This window comes from Saimiri boliviensis, chromosome 13 (genome assembly GCF_048565385.1).
Source record: "Saimiri boliviensis isolate mSaiBol1 chromosome 13, mSaiBol1.pri, whole genome shotgun sequence".
In the NCBI taxonomy this organism is placed as follows: domain Eukaryota; kingdom Metazoa; phylum Chordata; class Mammalia; order Primates; family Cebidae; genus Saimiri; species Saimiri boliviensis.
In genome coordinates, this window is record NC_133461.1 from 110,581,278 (window position 1) to 110,606,362 (window position 25,085).

At 39.0% G+C, this 25,085-nt stretch overlaps 1 protein-coding gene across 2 annotated transcripts in view; it reads left to right on the forward strand.

Annotated features, from left to right (window-relative positions):
• CSMD1 (CUB and Sushi multiple domains 1) overlaps positions 1–25,085 on the forward strand; it is a 2,098,967-nt gene that overhangs the window by 1,394,915 nt on the left and 678,967 nt on the right. The window lies entirely within an intron of this gene.

Genomic DNA, 25,085 nt, shown 5'->3' on the forward strand with positions numbered 1-25,085 from the left:
TCAATTACCTCTCAACAGTCCCTCCCATGACATGTGGGAATTATGGGAACTACAGTTCAAGATGAGATTTGGGTGGGGACACAGCCAAACTATATCAATGTCATATTCTAATTCTTTTAATGTTTAAAGACAGAGAGGGAAATATTTAATGATTATCTTACAGTTATTACACTACAAACTTTAGGAATGATTAATGATAGTAGCAGCCAATAAAGTTTATTCAGAAAATGTGAATCATTTTACTAGGATTGTGATGAACTAAATACTTATTTTCTGTTGCTACATTATGAATGCAGTAGTGATTATAATATTCCTATTACTTTAGATTTTACATTTATGTCAGTTCAAAAATGTAACATTTTCCATCTTACATGACAGATACTATTATTAGAAGCAGCCGCAAAATAAAAGAGTAAAGCAAAACAAGATATGTGTTTTTCCTTCTTACAATGTCACAATTTTTGAAGAAAAAAATTCAGAAAAGGTTTAAAGAGCTAAGGCTACTGATGAGGTAGCCTACAAATGGGGAAATAGGCACTGATACTATTAGAGAGAAAAAAAAGAATATTATTTATTAAAATTGGAGTAACAGTAGTAGTTTTTAAACGAAATAGACAAATAAGAAAATTGTAGTATGTCTATAGTGAAGTTGGTAAAATCACATACTATTTTACAACAAAAGTATACAAAGTACAGATGTGAAGGAATCGAGTGTTAAAATGGATATAGGTTAACTATGACACATCCTGACTAATATATTAAGTTTGTGGTTTCACTGAAGTCCCTTTGAGGCAAAGCTTGGGATGAAAATTCTTATTGAAGTGATTTATTGGCTAAGTACTCTTTGGAGGAGGGGAGTAGAGGGAGTGGAATAGAATTGGAGTCAAAATTCTAAGCAGAAAGATGCTTTTAACTGGAGACACTTCAGTCTGTTCCCATGGGGAGTTCTGGGGCACAAGTTGTACTGACAGGAAGGCCCCACCTTTTATACCCACTTTCCTGCCTGTGTTTCAATGGCTTCCTTCCTTTGGCTCAAGGGAATGCTCCAGAGGAAAAGTTGGTTGAGAAGAGTTATTAGCAATCCAGTGAGTGTGGTCCATGGATGTGCCAGCTGGTAGCGGGTGTCTAAGGGACACTTGCCAGCATCTGCCCCGGCCAGGACTTGGTCAATAAGAGCAGCTAACAGGATACTTGTTTCCAGTATCATGTTATAAAATAGTGTTCATTTGAAGTCATTCAGGAATTTTATCTCTTTTGAAAACAAAGCAACTAGATAAAATTGTACATTCTTCCAAGGGGATTTCCATTTTCTATGTATTCCTTCCTTGTGTCCGTAGTCACCTCTTTCATGTCCCTCTTATTGAGGATAAACCTTCTTCCTGCTTCCCTTCCCTTTCCTTTTGTGCCCCTTTCATGAAAGTTGACAACGACACATCATCAAGATGTGCTCACACATCTGTTTTCTCACCTGTCTTAAGGGGCTCCAGAATAGAGAATGTCTTATCTTTGCATCCTCAGTGACTAAAAGTGTGCATGGCAGAAAGAAACTTCTGTTAATCAAATGCACTTTGTATATGAAAGTAACTGTACATCTTATATTCTGTCATCCCAGAAGTCTAGAAACTTCTTTAGTCTGTTTTGCAGAGCTCTCTTTTTAAAAACGAAGCAAATTAACTTGTATCTGAGAATACCAAATTCTTCTAATTGCATTCCATGTTTTTAAAAATGCCAGAGAAAACGCTTAAGCTTTAAAAGTTGACAAGGAAGTTGTGAATATTTAGGCCAATATCTATTTAGCACAAGGGCAATAATAAAATTTTGAACCGTGTCTTAGGTGAGTATGCCAATCTTCACTCCACTTCATGCTCATATCAGACATTTCTGATGAAGAGGTTTAAATTCAGGATAGACATTAACTCTGAGGGCTGCGTTGATCTGGCTGGGGTATGGTAAGGGAAATCTAAATGGTGCAGACTTACGGCCCATTAGAGATGGCATGTAGGTAAGGTTTCTGTAGAATCTTATCTCAGAAGAGAATTTCACAATCTGTCACTTTCCCAATTTCTTGGGAAATCACTGCGTTGTTTATATGTCTCTAAGTTTGTAGTGATAGCAATCAAATACTATAACACCTGGGGAAATGACTTGAAAGATTAAATTTTCTCTTAAATACAAACGTGAAATATTATTTGTGTCATCTATAGTGTGTGTATGTGTATACAAATACACACATAACTGGGATAAGCTAAATCTAGTAGCTTTTTTGATAGATTTCTTTAAACTTCTCCCTATGTGATTTTGTTATTTACAAATAAAGACTTTTGATTTTTGCTTTCCAGTCTGAATGTCTTTTATTCTTTTTCTTGTTTAAATGCACTTGTTAGGAGCTATTTTACAAGGTTGAATAGAAATGGTGAGATACCGCTCCCTTTTTTCTTGAGCTTAGGTGGAAAGTGTTCTGGCTTTCATTATAACTATGATGTTCCTTGGTTTTTCATGGATGCCCTTTATCAGCTTGAGGAAGTATCCTTCTATTTGTAATTTTTTGAGATGTGTGTGTGTGTGTTTTTAATCATACATGAATTTGGAATTTTTCAAAAGCGTTTTCTACATCTTTTGCGATGATCTTTTTTTGCTTGTATGGTTTGTTTATATGAGAAATTAATTGATTTGACAATTTAAAAAACATATTCTGGAATAAAATTAATTTGTAATGATGTATTTTTCTTTTTATATATTATATATATTATATATATAAAATACAAATATATAAAATATATTTTATGTATTTTATATATTTGTATTTTCTTTTTATATATATGAATTTGACTTGTTAAAAGGTTGTTTAGTTTTTTGCAGGTATGTTTATGAGTGATCATAGGCTGTAGTCTTTTCTTGTTAAGAATTTGTTGTTCTGTCAGAGTAATAATGGTCTCAAAATTAATTGGAAAATGTTTTCTCCTTTGGAATATCCTAGAAGTGTTTGTGTATAATTGTTAATGCTTCATTGCTAAATGTTTGGAATAATTCACTAGGGAAGCTACGTGGAATTAGTATTTTCTTATTAGCAGGTTTTTAATTACAGATTCAACTTCTTTTATACTTACAGGCCTATGTAGATTGTCTACTTCTACTTCAGTGAGCTTTGATAGTATGTATCTTTCAAGGAATTTTACAATTTAATATAAGTTGTCGAATTTGTTGGCTTAAAATTATTCTCAATTTCCTTTATTATCCTTTAACTGAGCAGTAATGTCATAGCTCAAATTCTTGATATTCATATTATTTAAAAAATGGTACATGTGGCTATTAACATGTCAACATTATTGATCTTCTCAAAAATATAATTTACTTTCATTTATATTTCTGTATTGTTTGTTTGGTTCGTCTTCAATTTCATTGATTTCTGCTCTTTTGTTAATTTATTTCCTCTTTTTTCTATGGGGTCCATTTGTTCTTTTTCTAGTCTCTTAAGTTTGAAGCTGAGATTAGTGATTTAAGACTGTTACTCTTTCGGAATGTAGGTGTTCACTACTATCAGTTTTCCTTTAAAGAATGCTTTGGCTACATCTCTTCAATTTTGATATGCTGTGTTTTTATTTTCATGCAGCTCGAAATACATTGTATTTTCCCTTGTGATTGCTCTTTTTGTTTCATGATTTATTTAAAAGTTTTCTATTTTGTTTCCACACATACCTGGATATTTTCCAAAGATCTGCAGGGTTAGAGACTATATATAACTTGAACTTTTAAAAATGTATTTATAATTGTTTTATGGCCAAGAATATGCTCTATCTTGGTAAATGTTCCAAGACCACTTGAACACATATTTTAGTGCTTTTGAGTGAAGTAGTCCATAAATGTCAGTTAGGTCAAGTTGATTGATCGTGTTGTTCAAGGCTTTGAGAGCCTTACTGATTTTCCTCATCACTTGTCAAATCTGTTGTTGAGAGAGATGTATCTAAATCATCTATTAAAATTGTGAATTTGTCTATTTCTCATTGCAGTTTTATCAGGTTTTGCTTCATGTATTTTGAAGCTCTGTTTTTAGGTACACAAATGTTTAAAATTGCCACGTATTTTTGTTGGATTAATACCTTTTATGCAATGAAGTATTGTCTTTATCCCTTGTATTTTTTTTTACTCTGAAATCAAGTTTGTCTTACATTTGCATAACCATTTCAGCTTTCTTTGAATTATTATTAGTTTATAATATTTTATATGGATTGTTATATATGCTTCTGTGTACAATTTGTTGCACAATATCGTTTTAATTAAATATTTTTTAAAGTCCAGTTTTATATCTAGCTGAAAGGAAATGAGTATTTTAATACTCATTTCAAATAACTGAGTATATTCTTTGAGACTATAACAAAAATTGGCAAATAATATAATCTTAAATTTTAGAATGTAATTTAGATATGGGGTTATGAAAATAAACATTTTGTATTTTCTCACATCTAAATCTATTCTGTCTTAAATTAATATTTTTGTATATGCATGACTTTTGTACCTCATACATTGGTCATTTGAAAAATAATGATTCATTGAGCTGAGAGTTCTTTCAAATATTTATACACTGTACTATACATTATTTTCAAAAAATACATTTGTTGATATAAACAGGTGTTTCACTAGAAAGATCTTCAAGCATTGAAAAACAATCTCATGATGATAGATGCAAGTTTTTGAAAATTTTCTAATTTTCATTAGAAAACTCTACCTTTGTCATGAGCTCAGATTTTGTCGGTCATTTTCCTTGAAGTAAAAGACTCAATTTTTAAAATTGTCTGACAAATACTCAAATCTTAGCAGTGATAGTTTGTCTATCATTCTTTAAATAAAGAGATGTTCAAAGGAAAACCAAGAAGCCACCTCAGCTCAAAACACAATTATGTGGATGTTTGTTCCTCTAGAACTCCCTCAGGCTTCACTATGCCTAGGGATGCATTACATATTCAAGTGTTACGATTTATTAAAACTATCATTTTTCCCTGCTCCCTCAAGGACTTTCTTAAGTAACACTGGCCCTTTTCTCTGTTACTACATGGTACTGTTGCTGGATTGGCGTAAACTCGCCATCCGTTTTTCCCATCATTGTTTTTGCGCTGTCCGTGGAAATGGCTACACAGTGAAACAGGCACTTAACACCTTCGTAGTATTAGAAAATAAGTTTGACCTTGCAGACCTTCTGAAATTACACTTCTCCAGGGATCTGTGGGTCACGCCTTCAAATGAGATGCATTACATGAGCAACCCGATTCTACTGAGCGTAAAAATTATTGTAGTTGAAAGAACATATGAAGAAGGAAACATTATGTTAATTTATTTACCGCATTGCAACAAAAGTTACATTGAATTGAACTGAATTGAATTGATGCCATGTATTCTATACTGGTAGTTTAGGATTGTGTAGTGATCACGGGCATCTGATGTACATGACCTGTATTTATTTACATATCTGCATGATCTATATTTATTTTATTTTATTTATTTATTTTTATTTATATTATTAGTTTTTTTGTTTTTGAGACAGAGTCTAGCTCTGTCGCCCAGGCTGGAGTGCAGTGGCGCAATCTTGGTTCACTGCAACCTACACCTCCCGGATTCAAGTGATTCTCCTGCCTCAGCTTCTCTAGTAGCTGGGATTACAGGCACTCACAACCATGCCCAGCTAATTTTTGTATTTTTAGTAGAGATTGGGTTTCATTGTGTTGGCTAGGCTATTCTCGAACTCCTGACCTCGTGATCCTCACATCTCAATGTCCCAATATTTTATCTTTTTATGGAGACAGTTTGTCATTGATCACTCAGTCTGCAGTACAGTAGTATGATCTTAGCTCACTGTAACCTTGAACTCCAGGGCTCAAATATCCTCACACTTTGGTTTCCTGTGTAGCTGGGAGTACAAGCATGTGCCACTGACCCAACTAATTTGTTAAAAAAATTTTTTTAAAGACAGGGTCTCGCTGTGTTGCCTAGGCTGTTTTCAAACTCCTGGCCTCAATCAGTTCTCCCTCCTTGGCATTCCAGATTGCTGGAATTACTGACACTGTGCCCAGCCCATATATTGATTTATTGATTATGTCTACTATTTATGTTTTATGGGACAGTAGATCCCATGTGTATTCATATGGAAACTGCTGGACTACAGCCAAATAAGGATGCCTTATGACACTTAGATGAAAGGACACATGGTGTCCCTCACGTAGAATCAGTTCATTATAAAAGTTGATGTTTTAAGAGGAGGGAAGATACCTTTTAATAGTCTCTTGAGACTCGCTTTAATGTAAAGTAATTCTGTTTTTTTCTAAATTCTTATCATCAAAACTAAGATGAATATATAATCAAAACTAACAACTGGCATGGCCAAGATGGGTAAATGAGTTTCCTTGCAGTGCAGCTCTTGTAACTATGTAACTTGGGGCTGTTTTTGTTTAAAAGAGTTCACTTTATTAGATTGGTAAAATATTCATCATCTGTTTTTGTTTATACAATTATTCTGGTTTCTTGAGAAATCCCTTGTCCATAGACAATCTAAATATTAATTCCATCATTATCTATAAAATACCCAAAGAAAATAAAGCATAAAATACAAAGCTTGCTTATTTAAATTCAAGTCAGTTTGGGGACAGTTTGCTGACAGTATTCTTCAACATGGACCACCATCTAAAAGACAAAGTGTATTCATTACAACTGAGTCTTTATGCATAAATTGATGGATGTATTCAAACACCAATATCTGAGGGAGAGAGCTTAGATATGGATTGAGAATTTATGGGTGGGTACTGGCATATATTAGTTCATCTATTTTTCTTTGCTAACAGGATATGCAACTTATGTCCAGGCAGATGTAACTATCCTCATTTTTATGAGTAGAAGCATTGAAATTCAGAATGCTAACCTAGCAAAGTGCTTTATGTAGTCAGAGTCAGAGCTGGGAATTTAAGCTGGATCCTACTGACCTCAAAGCTCCTGTTGACCTTAATAGTTTGCAACACAGATAATTATAATATGCAGACTTCACAGAGTAGCCATTGAGGAGTCGAGATTTGGTTGAAATCTATTCTTGAACTCGGCCTTCCAAGCCATGCACCATAGCCTGAGTTGTGTACGCTGAGCAAAAGGACAGTCTTGCTTGAATTGATCTCTGCAAGGGGTGTGTCATGTTATAATTGTCACCACGGATCCACTTAGACTGGCATCGGCCATGATGCACACTGCCAGACACTATAAATTTTATATCTATAAATACATACATACATACATACACATATATGTGTGTGTATATATATGTACACACACACACACACACACACATATATATATATATATATATATATATATATATATATATATATATATAAAATTTCAAATCCTGACTTCTGCCCTTTTAAGAACATTTCAAAGATGCTGAAACTGAACTTAGGGAGCTCCCTGAATTCTCTGAAACTTGAGCTTCTCAGCTGCTTTTCTATCCCTTTTATCTTTTCTTTCACAATGTGACCCGCTCCATGTCGGTCCGTAAAGAGCTCCACTTGGCCACAGCCCCGGTTCTGCGTAAGCTGCAGTTTCTGTCTTGGCAGTTCCTCCTCTGCAGGTGGCAGCTTCTCAAGTCAGTGTCCTCTCCTTCCTTTACTTCTTTTTCTTTTTTTTTATTTATTTTTTGAGACAGAGTCTCACTCTGTCCCAGGCTGGAGTGCAGTGGCATGATCTTGGCTCACTGCAACCTCCACTACCCGGTTTCAAGTGATTCTCCTGCCTCTGCCTCCCCTGTGGCTGAGATTACAGGCACACACCATTACACGTGGCTATTTTTTTTCAATTAATTTTTGTATTGTACTTTAAGTGCTGGGGTACATGTGCAGAACATGCAGGTTTATTACATAGGTATACATGTGCCATGGTGTTTACTGCAGCCACAGTCTGTCATCTACATTAGGATTTCTCCTAATGCTATCCCTCCCCTAACCCCCCACCCTCCAACAGTCCCTGGTGTATGATGTTCCCCTCCCTGTGTCCATGTGTTCTTATTGTTTAACTATCACTTATGAGTGAGAACACATGGTGTTTGGTTTTCTGTTCTTGCATTAGTTTGCTGAGAATGATTGATTTCCAGTTTCATCCATGTTCCTGCAAAGGACATGAACTCATCCTTTTTCATGACTGCATAGTATTCCATGGTGTATATTTTTAGTAGAGACAGAGTTTAGTAGAGACAGACCACATTGGCCAGGCTGGTCTCGAACTCCTGACCTCAGGTGATCCACCTACCTTGGCTTTCCAAAGTGCTGGGATTACAGGCGTGAGCCACCGCACCCAGCCATTTCCTTTACTTCTTAGTCATGGTCTTCCTCAAGTATGGTCTCCTTTCTGCCACACCAACTATACTCATGCTAACTCTTCTCAGTTGAGAGTCCTCCCACAAACCAGTATTGACAGATAATGGAGAAACAAAGGAGGGGCTTTAATAGGCAAAGCTGACAAATATGGAATGGTTCTCCTTATAATTTTTTGTTCTTTTCATAAATAGAATATATAGTCATGCAGTTCCTAACAGTGGACTCCATGTATAATGGTTTTTCCCATAAGATTGTAATGGAACTGAAAAATGTCCGGTGTCTAGTGAGCTCTTAACCCTACTCACTCCCAGCACAGAACACTACTCACATGTGTGTGGCAATCCTGATGTCAGACAGATTTACTGTGCTGCCAGCACATAAAAGGCTAGCACATACTTGAGAATTAATGACATCTTACTAGTTCATCCATGTACAATGCGATACTTTCCACTGTTATTTTAGAGTATACTTCATCTACTTATAAAACACAGAAGTTAATTGTGAATAGCCCCAGGCAGATCCTTCAGGTTCTTTCCAGAAGAAGGCACTGTGATCATTGGACATGACAGTTTCATTCATGCGTGTTACTGACCCTGAAGACCTTCCAGTGAGACAAGATTTGGAGGTGGAAGACAGTGATATTGATGGTCCCGACCCTGCAGACCTAGGCTAGTGTGTGTGTTCATGTCTTACTTTATAATAAAAAAGTTTATAAAGTGAAAAGAAAAATAGAGTCAAAGAAACACAAGAAAGAAAAAAAAACCCAACAAAAACAGAAAAAAACCTTATAGAATAAAAATATAAAGAAAAGATACTTCTGTACAGCTGTACTATGTGTTTGGGTCTTAAACAAACTATTATTACAAAAGAGTCAGAAGACAAAAAGTATAACAAAGTAAAAATGTTACCGTATTTAAGGTGAATTTATTATTGAAGAAAGAAAAACATTAATAAATGTATTGTGGCCCAAGGACACAGTATTACTAAGGTCTTCAGGAGTGGACAGTCACGTCCTAGGACTTCATGTCCACTCAGCACGTACTTACTGACTCACACAGAGCAACTTCCAGACCTGCCAGCTCCATGTACAGGGAGTACCCGATATGAAGGAGCCATCTTCTATCTGCCATACCATATTTTTTCTACTCCTTTTCTGTTTAGATATACTTAGACACACAAACACTTACCATTTTGTTACAATTGCCTACAGTACTCAGTATGGTAACATGCTATATGGGTTCATAGTCTTGGAGCACTGGAAGATACGGAGTTTCACCACGCTGGCCAGGCTGATCTACAATGAAAAATAAACATGGAATCCTTGAGATAAAAATATGCTAAGACAAAGAATAGGTGTTATTAGCATGAATGGTATCATGCACATAACAAAGATATGAGTTAACTATTTAGTTTTTAAGTCATAAATATCACTTTTCCAACCCCCAAATTCCTTTAGAGCATAGGTCATGACTTTATACACCATAAAACCCAGGTGTGTAGCAGGCTACACCGTCTAGGTGTGTGTAAGGGCACTCTATGATGTTCATACAACCACGACATTGTCTAATGATGCATCTCTCAGATTACATCCTGTTCTTAAAAGACAAGTGACTTCCCCCTGCCCCATCTTCGTCCTCCCCCACCCACACAGTTGGCTTTTCTCTGTAGAACAAGGGGCTCTTGTCATTTCATAATTTCAGCATTTCCTGGCATCTTTGAATTTTACACGTGTGTTTATGTTACTATCATCTTGGTATAATCAGGTGGTCTTGAAAGAAAGGGGAGAGGCCTTATTGATTTTATTTGTTATGACTGGACTCAGCACAAAGTAGAAGCCTCCTCTGTTAAGTAGATTAAATTGAGACCAGTCCCTGGGGATATATGGACATAAGCCCATTAATATTCTGCTAAACCAAATAAGATAACCACCGCTTGTCAGAGAATAGATTAACAATTAAACAGAAAGTCATGACCTATGCTCTAACGACAATTTGGGGGTGGGAAGAGTGATATTTTGACTTGAAAACTAAATAGTTAATTTATGTCTTTGGTTTGTGCATGTTACCATTCACGCTAATAACATCTGTTCTTTGTCTTAGCATATTTGTATCTCATGGACCCCATGTTTATTTTTCATTGTTTTATGAATTGCATGTCATCAAATGGAAGGAGAAACTAAATACATTAAGGAAAAAAATTACATAATCAATGAGAAGCAGAAACAAATCCATAGCCCATGTGTTTGATAAGCAACTGCTCATTTCTAATTAACATATTTAGTTATCTTCATTGCCTGTAGCACATTGATAGTTTTATTTATAGTTATTACAGTATTGCTGCAATGGTTTTATTATGTCTCCACTGTAGGTCAACTTCAGCGAGAGCACCAGCACCTGTCTCTTGTTGCATGAAAATATAAAGAATTGAACTAATAGATCATGTAGAAGCCAGGGAATAAATCTGGTGTTCTTTTTTTCTTTTTTCTTTTTTTCGTATTTGCGCTCTGGGGTACATGTGCACATCCTGCATCCCGCAGGATTATTGTATAAGTGCATACATGTCATGGTGGTTTGCTGTTATCCCTCCCTATCTTTCCTGCCCACCCACTCTGTCCTCCCTCCCCTCCCCTCCATCGCTCCACCTGGCCCTGTGAGCGTTGTTCCCCTCCCTGTGCCCAAGTGTTCTCATTGTTTTTCACCCGCCTAAGAGTGAAAACATGTAGTGTTTGGTTTTCTGTTCTTGGGTCAGTTTGCTGAGAATTATGGTTTCTAGGTTCATCCATGTCTCTACAAAGGACACAAACTCATCGTTCTTTACGGCTTCATAGTATTCCATGGTGTATATGTGCCACATTTTTTTGGTCCAGTCTATTATTGATGGGCATTTGGGTTGGTTCCAGGTCTTTGCTATTGTAAACAGTGCCGCAACAAACATACGTGTGCATGTGTCCTTATGATAGAATGATTTATAATCTTTTGGGTACCAAGTAACGGGATTTCTGGGTCAAATGGAATTTCTGTTTCTCAATCCTTGAGGAAGTATCACAGTGTCTCCCACAATGGTTGAACTAATTTACACTCCCTAACAGTGTAAAAGTGTTCTTATTTCTCCACATCCTCTCCAGCATCTGTTGTCTCCAAATTTTTTAATGATTGCCATTCTAACTGGCGTGAGATGGTATCTCAATGTTGTTTTGATTTGCATTTCTCTAATGACCAGTGATGATGAGCATTTTTTCCTATGTTTCCTGACCTCATATATGTCTTCTTTTGAAAAGTGTCTGTTTATATCCTTTGCTCACTTTTGAATGGGTTGTTTGTTTCCTGTAAATCTGTTTTAGTTCTTTGCAGATTCTGTATATTAGCCCTTTGTCAAATGGGTAGATTGCAAAAAATTTTTTCCATTCTGTTGGTTTTTGATTCACTCTATGACTGTTTCTTTTGCTGTGCAGAAGCTGTGAAGTTTGATTAGGTCCCAAGTGTCTATTTTGGCTTTTGTTGCCAATGCTTTTGGTGTTTTACTCATGAAGTCCTTGCCTATGCCTATGTGCTGAATGGTTTTGCCTAGGTTTTCTTCTAGGATTTCTATGGTGTTAGGTCTTATGTTTAAGGCATGAGGATTTTTACAGAAAATGTTTAATTGTGGTAAAATGCACATAACATAAAACTTAGCATCCTGGCCATTTGGCATTAACACATTCACATGGTTGTACTACCATCACCATTATCTATCTCCAGAATTCTTTTCTTCTTGCAAAACTGAAACTCCATACCCATAAAGCTGTAAATTCCCATTCTCCTCTGCCCACATCTCCTGGCAACCACCATGGCACTGCCCGTCCCTGTCAACATGATCACTATAAAGAGAATATCCTAGATCACTCTCCCTCTAGGGCAGATACATGAACACTAACTCTCTCCTTTCTTTCAACACATTTCTGGTGAAGATGTAGGGGAAACAAAATGAATCACTTGAGATTCCGAAGAGTTTTTAAAAGAATTGGAAAAATTAGTGAGCAGGGAAAAATTAGTGAGCAGGGAAAAATTAGTGAGCAGGCCCTGAAATAAATGCACTGGTTGGTTATTGAATGTGCGCTGGTTTAATATTATTCCTATAGTTGGTAACTCTTTTGTATATCACCAATGATCTCACAGGCTTCCGTTAGCCTTAAGGTTGTTGACACTCCTGAACAGAGCCGTGAATTTTTCGCAGAATCTTATTCTAAAGTAGATTAGGGTGACTAGTGTAGGTAACTTAGCATTAGGACTTTTATAAGTGCCTCCTGTGATTCTGATGTACAAGCGACATTGGTAACCATTGGCCTACCCGGTTTATGTCATCCATGATACAAGATTAGAGATAAGTGACTAAACACAGATGGGCTTGCCTTTGAAACAGCTGTTTGGTATCACAAACATTGTCTGATAAGGTACATGGAAACCTCATCATTGGAAAACACTTGCAGTATCTGCTGTCTTCCACAGCTCCTATATGGCTGCAGAAGCTGGAAGAATAGGGGCAGCTGATTTGTTTGCCCACCGCAAAAATGCTACCAAACCTTGGCCTCCATCAGATAATGTTCTGGGAAAAATAATAAAGGTACAAGGCCAAGGAGCTGTTCCTATGAACAGGAATCCCACAGACACTATGAGGCATTGCTCATGGAACTCAGAAACTGGAGGCAAACCTATATCAAGCAGCAATATACAGGAGTATGGAGCTTTCTAGCATGTATAACCTGGTATCAAGCTTGCTTCCACGAGATCATGGGCAATAAATGAAGACTGTCCAATCATAGTTCATTTGTGCACATAGAGATCAGTACAGAAACCCCCTTGGAATAGGTGTTTACATTTCTCGACATTGTAATCAATTCCTTCTTCTCTATCCACATTTTCAATCAGACAGAAAAAACATTCTTTTTACTGTATTGAAATCATTTATTCAATTAGTAAAATATTGTTTTTGCAATACTGCACAACATGCCTACCAATGTTGCAAAGCATTCATGGAAGAACAATGACTGCTATTTATGATCGAGTCCTCTGATAGAGTGGGGATACAGGCGGGTGCTGCGGATCCCTCAGTAAAATTACTGCCCCTGCAGACTTTTGCTTTACGCCAGATAAGTGGTCTTCTGCCTCTTGTCATCTCAGCTCACCGGTGGTTTTCCACTGCCATCGGCAATAAGACTTGATTGCCATCGTAGAGAATACAGTGGCAAGCCGGATGAGTAAATGGGAGCCCCTTAACACAGGCTAACATTTCATAGTCTCTGGGTGGTAGACAATTGAAGGGGTCCCCGTTCCAGTCAACTCTGGGTGATTCTCATACACTTGACCCTTGCTGAGAACTGCTGGTTTAGAGACTTCTTAAGTTTCTGTGTTCATATTCTAGGGGAAATAGAAAGAGTAGCTAGTTAGAAGGTTTTTCAATTTAACTAGGATCTAAAGGAAATAAATCCACCTACTCCACCCTTCAACAGCATTAAATGCTCTTTGGCATCAAATTCTAAATTTTATGAGAAATTTTACCTAAGCTTCCCATCTATGCTAGTGGGGAGGGGAAAGAAAAAAAGAGAGAGACAGGCAGGTGCCTGGGATGATTTGCAAAGCAGTGATTTGTCAGTTTTCAGCTTGCTGGTGCCGCCTGCAGTTGTGTGTGTGTGTGTGTGTGTGTGTGTGTGTGTGTGTGTGTGTGTGTCTTAAATTAATTTCTCAGTCTCTTCACATGATAGACTGTTGTTAAGTGTTCAGCAAGCATTCAGAGCCAACTCTACCCATAGTGATAAGCAGAGGAGGTGCCCCTCATGCTGGTCCATCTTCCCTGCCCTCACAATGATGCTGCCAGGAGCTTGCCATGAACAAACTGTAGAGACCAACACTCTTGCTTTGAGACATCCAGCTGTGCTGAAATACAGCTACCTCTGGAAGGGGAAGGTGGTCAACCATCTTACTGCATTATACCTTCCAGTGTATGGAAGAGTTCAACAGGTCTGTTGCCCCCAGCAGATTTCGATGAAAGACAGAGAAAAGAAGTGGGAGTTGCCTGCACCAAGCAGGGAGGACCACCTGGTGAAAGAAAAGAGGAGCACAAGGTAGAGGCTGGCATTGGTCAATCTGGGCATGCAGCAGATGCTCAAAGGGGAATCGAGACATGGTAAAAGGTGTAAAGCTGCAGTTACATAGGATGAATAAACCTAGGGATCTAATGTATGGTGTGAGGACTGGGGTTAATTAATAATGCTGCATTGGGCTTAATAATGATGTTGTGGTTACTAATGCTATGTTGTGGTTAATAATGCTGTGCTGTGGTTAATAATGCTGTGTTTTGCTTAATAATGCTGCATTGCTGTATTACATACTGGGAATTTGCTAACAGGGTGGATCTCAGGTGTTCTCAGCACACAAACACACAAAGGTAGTGAGTGTTCCTCTTTTCCATGTGAGGAAATGGATATATTCATTTGCTTGACTGCTTATCATTTAGGAACTTTAAGTATATACAGTGCCCCCCATCACATACACACACAAAGACGTAAGCAGTTACAATCCAATGTCACCTTTCTTTTTCTTTCTTTCTTTCTTTCTCTCTTTCTTTCTTTTTTCCTTTCTTTCTTTTTGAGTTGGATTCTTGCTCTGTTGCCCAGGCTGGAGTGCAATGGTGTGATCTCAGCTCACTGCAACCTCCGCCTCCCCGTTTCAAGCAATTCTTCTGCCTCAGCCTCCTGAATAGCTGGGATTACAGGTGTCCACATGATGCCCTGCTATTTTTTTTTTAATTTTTTGTATAGACTGGGTTTCACCATATTGGTCAGCCTGGTCTCGAACTCCTGACCTCGTGATCTGCCCACCTCAGCCTCCCAAAGTGCTGGGATTATATGTGTGAGTCACCATGCCCAGCCCAATGTCAGGTTTTCTTTGCTTTGTATCTGCTGTTCTAAAAAGGAGATACAAATCACTACCTCAAGCTGTTTCCAGGAAGGTTTAGCATCCAAGGCAACCCTTCATCTATTCATTACTTCTTTAGTTTGCTTAACGAAATGAGCAAGCAAGCCCTCAGGAACCACACTGAGCTCTTGGGACCTAAGGACAATAAGAGAAAGAACAACAGAAAAGGCTTCCTCTGTTGTAGACAGAGCACAGAGGGAGGCTCAGGGGAGACGTCCCAGCCAGGGCCTGGAGGATGGGAAGGAAAGGATCTCACCATTGGAGTACATGGGGCGGTCAGTCCCAGAAGGAAGAAGAGCGTCTGTAAAAACCCCAAGGGAAAATCTTCCCCTGCCTCTTTCTCCTAGAGACTGATGTGAGCATTAACGGCTGGGTCTAAATGACAAGAAGTTAAAGCAAACACACCAGCTATCAGATGCATCACAACATAGAGAAAAGCAGATGAGAGGAAGCTGGGCAGGTCTGTTGTTCTGGGGACGTTTACAGCTGGATTTCATCCATTTACACAGCACAGTATAAGTTTAGCTTCAACTGCCCAAGACACTTTCTTTCCTGATATCCAAAGGATCCCTTTTCTCAGATTGGCTTGGTCCCACTTTGTTAAATGTGTTAGGAAATATGTGATTTTATTTCTAGGAATGTTCCAAGATTAATATAAGGTAGAGGAAAAAAAAAACTAGATGAAGAAGAAGACAGTATTTTCTTGGGTCGAAGTAGGGCAAATGATAAAGAGAGGAGATAGACAAAGAAATTGTAGAAGTGTGTTTAGGTTGCAAGAAGTCTGATAGGGAAATGGCAGTACTTGGCCTCAGTACCTTAAGACACCATGAGAAAAACATGTGGCTAGTGTTTTGTCTCAGCTGCATTTTATTTACAATCACTTAATAGCCTGGTGACTTATTGAATAGCCTGGTGACCTTATAAAAACAACTTCTCCCCAGAACCTAAAGTACTATTAAAAAAATAAATTAAAAAAATATAACTTCTTTACGTCTTGGGACTTGCACTGAAAGTTGCTCATGTGATCATAGTTCCATACTTTATTTAGGATTCCCTAGAAATCAGCCTCAGACAAAGTCTTTAGGGGCAGTTTAATTCCAGTGAAGTGAGAGTGAGAGAAATGGGAACCCAACAGAGATGTGAAATGGTCTGGGAAGCTGTGCTCAGCTTCAGAATCAGCCCAGGGAGTCGCTCTGTCTCACTGGTGCCTCTAGACAGCCTGGGTGGACCCCTGGACCCCGATGTTTACCACAAGCCCCTCTCAGCCCTTGTGTCCCATTCTCAAAATATGACCTCTAGGGCATTGCTTACCCCTAATTTTGGGGTTCCCACATGTCTGCTGCAGAAGCCAGAGCCTCAGCAGGCTCAGTGCAGCCAGCATTTGGGTGAGGTGGCCCTGTTTTCTCAGCTGATTATCTTGTAGAGCTCCTGGTTCTGGGTGGCAGTAGCATCTGGGATCTGGATTCATAGCCACAGAAACAGAGTGAGCCATTGCACCAAGCACAGCAGGAAGAAGGTGCCCTGCTGAGAGGGGCACTTGGAAACCCAGCCCCGCTTGCTGAGTGCTTGCGTTGTGCTAACTGCTGCAGGGAGCGAGGGTATTCACGCTTTTTACAGCGTCCTTGCAGCGTGCTTCTGGATCTCACACAATGAACTGCATGCATATCTGCATGTGTGTCTGTGAAGAGTGTGTGTGCCGTGTGTGCATGTATGTGAGCTGAATGATAGTAGTGTTTTCTTCTCCTGCCCACCCTCCTGGCTCCTGCTTTGGGTGGTGCTCATGAAGCCTGGATCCTGTGGTTGCTGGTCAGTTACAAGCAACCAGAGGTGAAGGATAAACCAAAACATTGCGAAGTTTTGCACAGTGTAGATATAGCCCAGGAGGAAATATTTGCTGAATAGTCTCTGTGTATTTAGGATTGTTTACTGATCAACTACAGATTTGCTGGGAGAAATGCCTGATGTATACCACGGGCATGCAAAAAGCAAACCACCGTGGCGTGTGTGTACTTATGCAACACTCCTGCAAGATTTGCACATGTACTCGAGAACTTAAAGTACAATAAAAGAAAAAAAAAAAAAAAGAAAGTGGCAACAACAACAAAAAGCCCATTTGATTCCAGCATCCTATGATGCTGAGCAGAGGGCCAACTGAGTCTCTTGTTCTCTTCTCTGATTTGGGAATGAGGCACCTCCATTGCTGACTTCCCTTAGAGGCCCCAGATGCCTGCCCTGAGCTGAATGGTTAGTCTTTGTGTCGCTTCCCTGCATGCCTTACCTGGTCAGCTCTGGCCGCTGCCTGGACAAGTTCAGAAAATAAACTCGTGTCTGCGGCTATTGTGTCCAGCACATGCATGATGGAGTCGTGAGCTGGATGGTGGTGCTGGCTTCTCGTCCCATCTCTCTGCCTCCGACACACCTCACTGTTTCCTCCTTCCAGCTACAGAGCAAAGCGTACCATCTGCAAAACACCTTTTGATGTAGAGTTTGAAGCGTCTCCTCTGGCTTCCTGAGCCCATGTGGAAAACTGGCACTCACACTGCTGAACTCAGAGCCCTGATAATTGTCGGGAAGGAGGCCAAGGGGCTTTCACCTTGGACCCCATGGGGGCAGGAAGAAGAAGCGGGGAGAGGAGCTTTCGGGCAAAGCTCCTTCGCAAGCAGTAATTCCCTTAGTCCTGGCTGCATCCAAACCCTCTTCCGGGTTCACACAACGTGCATATAGCTTCTGCCTTCTTATGGGTACGTGGGTGGACGTAAGGATTTATTTTTCTACTTCACATGACAAAGTCCTGTTGTTTGGTGAGTGGCAGGTTTTCGTGAACTTACAGCATACTTGGAAAGTTTAAATTAAATTCCCTCACACAATCACACCCCATTGTCAGTGCTTGCTTCTGAGAGCTGGTCACAGTTGGAAACCGCCAGTCACTCCAAGCCCCTTGCAAAAGCATTCCTGTTGCTTACACCCTGGAAGCATCCTATATTTTGATTGTCGTTAAGGGATCTTTGTTGGGCTATTGCTAACACATAGCATCTAAAAATCACATAAAATATTAGCTTCCTTTCTTTCCTTACGCTGGAGAGATCCATCTACCCTCTTATGCATTTTTAGTGGTGCTAAACTGCCTTAAGGCTTGAAGAGATGAGTCTAAAAATTGTTGCTATAAAAAGAAAAAATGACACAGAAATGACATGTTATGTGTGAAAAGCAAAAGGGTAATAAAAGGCATTTCAGTATCCACAGCAGACGTGCATTCATCTCTCAGATGATGGCATTTTCTGGAATGCTGAGCAAGTCCTGTGATCAGACAGTTTCCTTAGCATGTGGATGGCTTCCTTGCAAATGGTCTTCACAGCCTTCCTGGTCTGGTTTATTAGGGTTGTGTCCCTAAGGGGCATCTCTCAGCAGAGACTGTCCAGTGAAGTATCTAAGTTCTCATCTGAGTGGTGTAAAAAATCCCTTATTGCAGAATCAGTGAAGACACCTAAAGCACTTGTTTTAAAATAGAGGCAAGTGCTCCCAAGTGTGCACGTGCCGCGTGGATGCTGAGATATTCCACCTGGAGGCTGGGTTGTGTTTTTGCTCCTGAAGCCCTCCAATTCAGAGGCTTCTCTATCTAGGAGATATTCTGAATGCCTGCTTCTGTGTCTCCTGGTTTGTGCTCTCATTAGTTCCACAGGTATCTATTGCAAGGCTATCAGAAGCTCCTTGCACAGTGCTGGAGGCTGTGAGAGATTTCAAGGTGAATGAAACACAGCGTGTTCCCTTGGGGATTGGCACCTCCCCATGTGGTCTCTTCTCCCAAGCCTCCCACTCTCTCATGCTGCTGGGCTTTATGTTAAGATCCGCAGCCTAAACCTGAGATGGAGCAATGAAGGAACTAAGTGAGGTGCCTCAAAGGTGAGAGAAGAGAGGGGAAGTGGAGGGAGAGGGTGTAAACCTCAGTCATTGTGTCTATAGGGGAAGGGCAGAGCGCAAAACTTTAAAGCAGAAAGGCAGGAGACAGCCTCCATGGTGTCTGAAATAACCTTTGGAAAACTCTGTTCTGGACAAACCAAGTGATATGCAATTCTCTGAACAAATCACAGCTTTGTTACCAACAGTGTTTTGCTGTGGTGTTTTTTTTTTGTTGTTGTTGTTGTTGTTTTGTTTTGTTTTGTTTTGTTTTTGTTGTTGTTGTTGTTGTTGTTTTTTGAGACGGAGCTTCATTCTTGTTGCTCAAGCTGGAGTGCAATGGCATGATCTCGGTTCACTACAACCTCTGCCTCCCAGTTCAAGCGATTCTCCTGCCTTAGCTTCCCGAGTAGCTGGGATTACAGGCATGTGCCATGTGGTGGGTTTTTAATCTAGAACACACGTACTTATTTTGGAAAAAAAATATATTCTATGGATATTTCAAGGCCCAACCCAAAGTCCAGTTTCCAGCAATAAGTTTCTCTTAACTTTTTACTAAAGGCAGAATCAGTTCTTTTTTTAAATTAATATTCCCATAGCAATTAGATTTACTTAATACATTGACCAAGAGCTGTTTGATGGAGTATCTCTTACACTAGCAGCTCATTAATATGGCTAAGAGTTCTCCTCAAGTCTGGTGCCTTTGGGGATGGCCGTAAATGATTGTCAAACCCCAGAGTGGAGGTCCAGCTAGAAGAGCAAAGAGAAAGGAGTTGGATTGGGTTGCGTCTCTGTTTCATTTTACCTACAGCTTGACCTGTCTAGCACCGGAACGTGGCTTTGCTTTAGTCATTCACTCAACTGCTGTTTGTTGAGTGTCTGTGATGTGTCTGGCACTCTGTGAGGCCCTGGGGACATTTGTGTGTAGGACTGATTTGCAGCTAAATTTTCTCGAGATGTTGAAGATGATTAGAGCCGTTCTGCTTGGCCTTTCCTCTCTCATTCCTTTTCTTGCATGAAATGTCACTCTATTCTTCTAAAATTAGAAAAATATCGTCGTCTTTCTAATGGAGTTTCCAGGAAACTTTAGCACCTTGCTCCAGAAACTCCCTGTATAACTGATGCTATGTATTAGGAAAAAAACAATTTTTTTTAATGAGAAAATAAGATGGAGGAAGGCAGGCAAAGAGAAAAACAGGGAAAGAGAGAGACAAAGACAGGGAGAAAGAGATGGCAAAGACGGGAGAATGACCCATATACAATAAGAATAGCAGTGTTATTTGCAAAGTAAGTTAAAATGGGTATATGAAGTTGAATTCATAAGTCTGTGAGTTCTGATGTGTAAAATGTAATTTTATTTGTACTGTGATTGGTAATTTCCTATGTGAGATTCTCATTTTTTCTGAGTCAGAAAACTTTATTTATTGTAAAAGAGTTAAAATTACTGGTTTCTCAGTCAAGCAGATTTCCAGTCAGCTCGGGATATCCCTTCACTCTGTCTCAAGGATGTTAAGGGCCCAGGCTGTCGGGGGGTGGTGGCGTTTTGACCTTGGCGAGAGCAAGCATCTGTCCTCCACCCAGCCCCAGTCATAACCTTCCCTAGGCTTCTGTCCTAGAGGCAGGGGCACCTGGCAGGGGTGGTGGGGGCAGGGCAGGGGCTTCTCCATCAGGGGCTCCTCCCGCCTTCTCCAGAGTCTGTGAAGCCTGCACTGGAAGACACAGTGGGTTCTCCATGAGGCCGCAGCTGGGAGCTAGAGTCCTGCATTACCCCTGGACACACAGACACAGCACGGGGATTTCTGTCTTGTTCTGTCCCTTTACCCAGCTTGGCTCCTGGTCCCAGGTATGATGGGGAAACAGGACACTGGGCCTCCACGCTACCATCACGCTCATCACCACAGCGCCAGTGGCAAGTTCTGGCACAACTTTCAGCAGGACCTGGCTCCATTCCTCCTTCCTGAGGAGGAGCCCCCAGCCAGGGCTTCCAGCCACGCTGCCCATATGCAGGGACGGGCCAAGAGTTCTGGTTTCTCCTTGGGACGGAGTGCCTGTGGGGACAGGCAAGCCACCACCTTTGCTGTGTCAGCAACTCAGCCATTCCAGACTGCATGCTTTGTTTTTACTTCTTGTCGGGGAGAAGCAGGAAGGAGGAAGACACACCGTCACATCTCCATTACTCATATTTTATGATGTCCACCTGTGAATTTGGAAGCCTGTAATTTTAACTTGTGCTTTGCCAGGTCAAAGGTCCTCAGAGTTTATGTAAAAAAACGGGAAGAAAAGTCAAAGTTGTGCATACTCTCTGTCACACACACACACACACACACACACACACACACACATGGATGTGCATACGTGTGCATACACATGTTAAACAGGCATATACACCCTTCAGCATTCACCCTTCCTCGTGCTCACAGCCCTTGTTCCTCTTAAGCAAATACTTTCTGTTAAGCAGCATTTCTAAACCTTTGATGAAGTGTGGCTGCAGACACTGCCCCCGTACCATCTAGCTCCATCTTACAAGGACAAAAATGGCAAATCCCAGCTTGAACTTGTCACTGAAGACAAGGTTTCCTCAAATATCTGTGTTTTCTGCTGCTCGAGACTGAAAAATATTTTACCTAATGTATTTTTTGTTTTTATTGAAGATGCAAAATGTTTAGATGTCCACCATCAGTACCTAATAATATATATATATATTCCTTTTGGTTTTGTGAATATTGAAGTGTGCTGTTTGAACTTGATTTTTTTAATACAGAAAGGCACATATCTATCTTTCCATAGCTGTTTATGTATCTATCCATCTGCCTATCCATCTGTTTATCTTTCTATCCATCTATCTGTCAATTTATCTACTTAACCATCTAATCTATCCATCTATCTACCTGTATATCTGTCTACCTATCTAATCCATCTATTCATCCATCTATCATCTATCTATCTATCATCTATTTATTCATCTATGTATCATCTGTCTAATATATCTATCGACCTATCATTTATCTATCCATCCATATATTATCTATCCATCTATCTTTCCATTTATCTATCCATCCATCTCTTTGTCTATCACCTGTCTATTCATCTATCTCTGTATCTGTCATCTAATCTATCTATCTATCTATCTATCTATCTATCTATCTATCTTCTATCTATCTTTCTGCCTTTCTGTTTATCACCTATTGGTTGGTTTGGCAGATTTCAGTAGATGCTGACCAGTGTGGATTGAGAAGAGAGGTCGGAGACCGTTAGCTAATCAGTCAGTAGATTAGTGTAATCTCTGGTAAATAGTGGACAGTTAAGTCTCACAGCTAAGTCAACCCATGTCCTATTTCGGACATTAGTTTAATCTTCAAGTCACTTCAAATTATTTTTTAAATAGTTGCAATATCAATGATGAATAAGTCCACACATAGACATGCTCTAGAACAACCATATTTAGAAACTGCTTGTGTTGCAGCTAAAACGTGCTTGGAAATAGTTTGTTCACTTAGAGTCTTCATACTGAGGTAAAGTTAATTATAGGGTGATAAATAAAATACCTTTAGAAATCAAACATTAAGCAACTTCAGAAGTGCTAAGCGTTGAAGAAGTGGAAAATGTATGTTTCTCTGTTGTATTTAATTTAAAAGTCAACATTTTTCTGCTTTAACTGTTTGAGTTACATTTTGCCATGTGGCATTTAATGTCAGTGTATCGTGTGTCTTGATCTTACACAAAATCAGTACTCCAGTATTTCTTATAGTTACCAACTGCTAACACGTGTCTAAACTGGGCAACATAATTAATGTAATTAATCTAACAAAATGCCCTAAAGTTACTTGACAATGGAAAGTTACTGCTAGTATTATTTTTTTTCTGGAATTTTCCTCTGAGACTACTTTTCAGAAAACCAAATTGGATGATCTAATATTATCTCTGATATACAGTACTTCAAACATAGGAATCATAAATCAGTGAAAACTTAGTTTATTATATATTTGAAGTTGAAAGCACACATGGCTTTTAAATGGAACTGATTCATGTGTTAGATAAAACAAGAGCAAAAGATTGAATTAATAAATTAGAATTGGGGTCCGATTTAGTTTCAAGCTCAACTTGATTCATTCTCCTGTGGAGACTCCTGCTCGGCTGTGCTGCCCAAAAGGCGTTTACCGAATTGGCTCCGTTTGCCAGCTGCAGTCAAATGAAAAGCGTGCTCCTGTTAATAATTTTAATGCCTTGAAATTAGAAAAGCTTCCATATTCTATTGAGGGCTATTTCTGAACATTTGTGAAAAGGTTTTATGGTCATAATTAAGCGATGAGTTCTATACTGTACTCTCATTTTACCGACTATAAACGTGCACAGGGATTTCTGGATGAGAGTGTGACACCAGGTGATGACTGCAGACACTCAGGAGCCATCCTCCAGTCCCCGCTGGAGTAGGCTTTCAACACTCTCCTCTGGTGGAAATCGCAGATGAGTAGGAGCTGTGTTCGGGTCCTGGAGAGAGTGCATGGCTAACTCGATGAGTCAGAAGCAGCTTAAAACGTTTTCTTTTTTTAATTTTTAAACTATAAAGTAATAGAATCCAGAAAAGGATAATCATTTGAATATATAAACAGAAATTTTCTTGTGGGGATAGTACTGCTCAAACATGAGCTGTGCCTATCTTCCTATTTAAATGTAAATGTAGATAGGAAGATCATTGTTATTTTCAGGACATACAATTTTGCATCATTCTTTTTTATTTTTCTGTTTTTCTATATTGCTACATATTTTCTTTTCTCTTTTTTAGTTGATGCATATGTTTTCTATTTGCCTTTTATGTAGCAACGTTGCATTCTTTCAAATATATCCAAAATAATTTAGTCAAGCACAGTCCTATTGTTGGACACTTTCATGTCTTCCGAAGAATATCACTGGCCAGAAATTTCTTATATTTTGGATGGTGAACGTGTATTATATTGCCAGAAATGAAATCAATTAGTGAGTGGTGATATTTTGTTTTCTAAAATGGATAAAAACTAGATATTTATGGTGTACATGACAGTCTGAAAGATGAAAACATTGTTAAATTGCTAAATCAAGCTCATTAACATACCAATGGCTTCACATATTTGTCATTTGTCATGGTGACAACTTTCAAAATCTCTCCAGGCAATTTTCAAGTATACAATATGCTGTTATTGAGTACAGTCACCATGTTGTACAACAGATCTTCTGAACTTATTTCTCCTATGTGAAATTTTGTAGTATTTGTTTCCTCTCCTTCCTCCAGCCCCTGATACTCACACTCTGCTACCACGAGTTCGATTTTTCTAGATTTCACATGTAAATGAGATCATGAAGTATTTGTCTTTCTGTGCCTGGCTTATTTAATTTAGCATAATGTCCCCAGGATCAACTGTGTTGTAACTAATGGCAACATTTCCTCTTCTTTAAAAAGAGTTTAAAAACTTATTCTATTGTGTACACATACATGTGCGTGCACACACACCCCCACAGACATTTTCTTTATCTATTTCTTGGTCCAGTGTCACCTGCATTGATTCTGTGGCTTGGCTGTTGTGAGCAACACTGCAGGGCTGTGGGAGTGCAGACATCTCCTTGACATATTGATTTTGTTGACTTCAGATATATAATCAGAAGTGAAATGATAGATTATGTGATAGTTCTATTTTTAATTTTTTGAGGAGCCCCTATAGTATTTTCCATAGTGAGTGTGCTAATTTATAATTTTTACATTTCTAACAACAGTGTACAAGGATTCCCTTTTCTCTGTATCTTCACCAATACTTGTTATCTTTTGTCCTTTTGATAATAGCCATCTTAACAGGTGTGAGTCAATAACTCACTATGGTTTGAATTTGCATTTCCGTGATGATTAGTGACACTGAACACCTTTCCATAA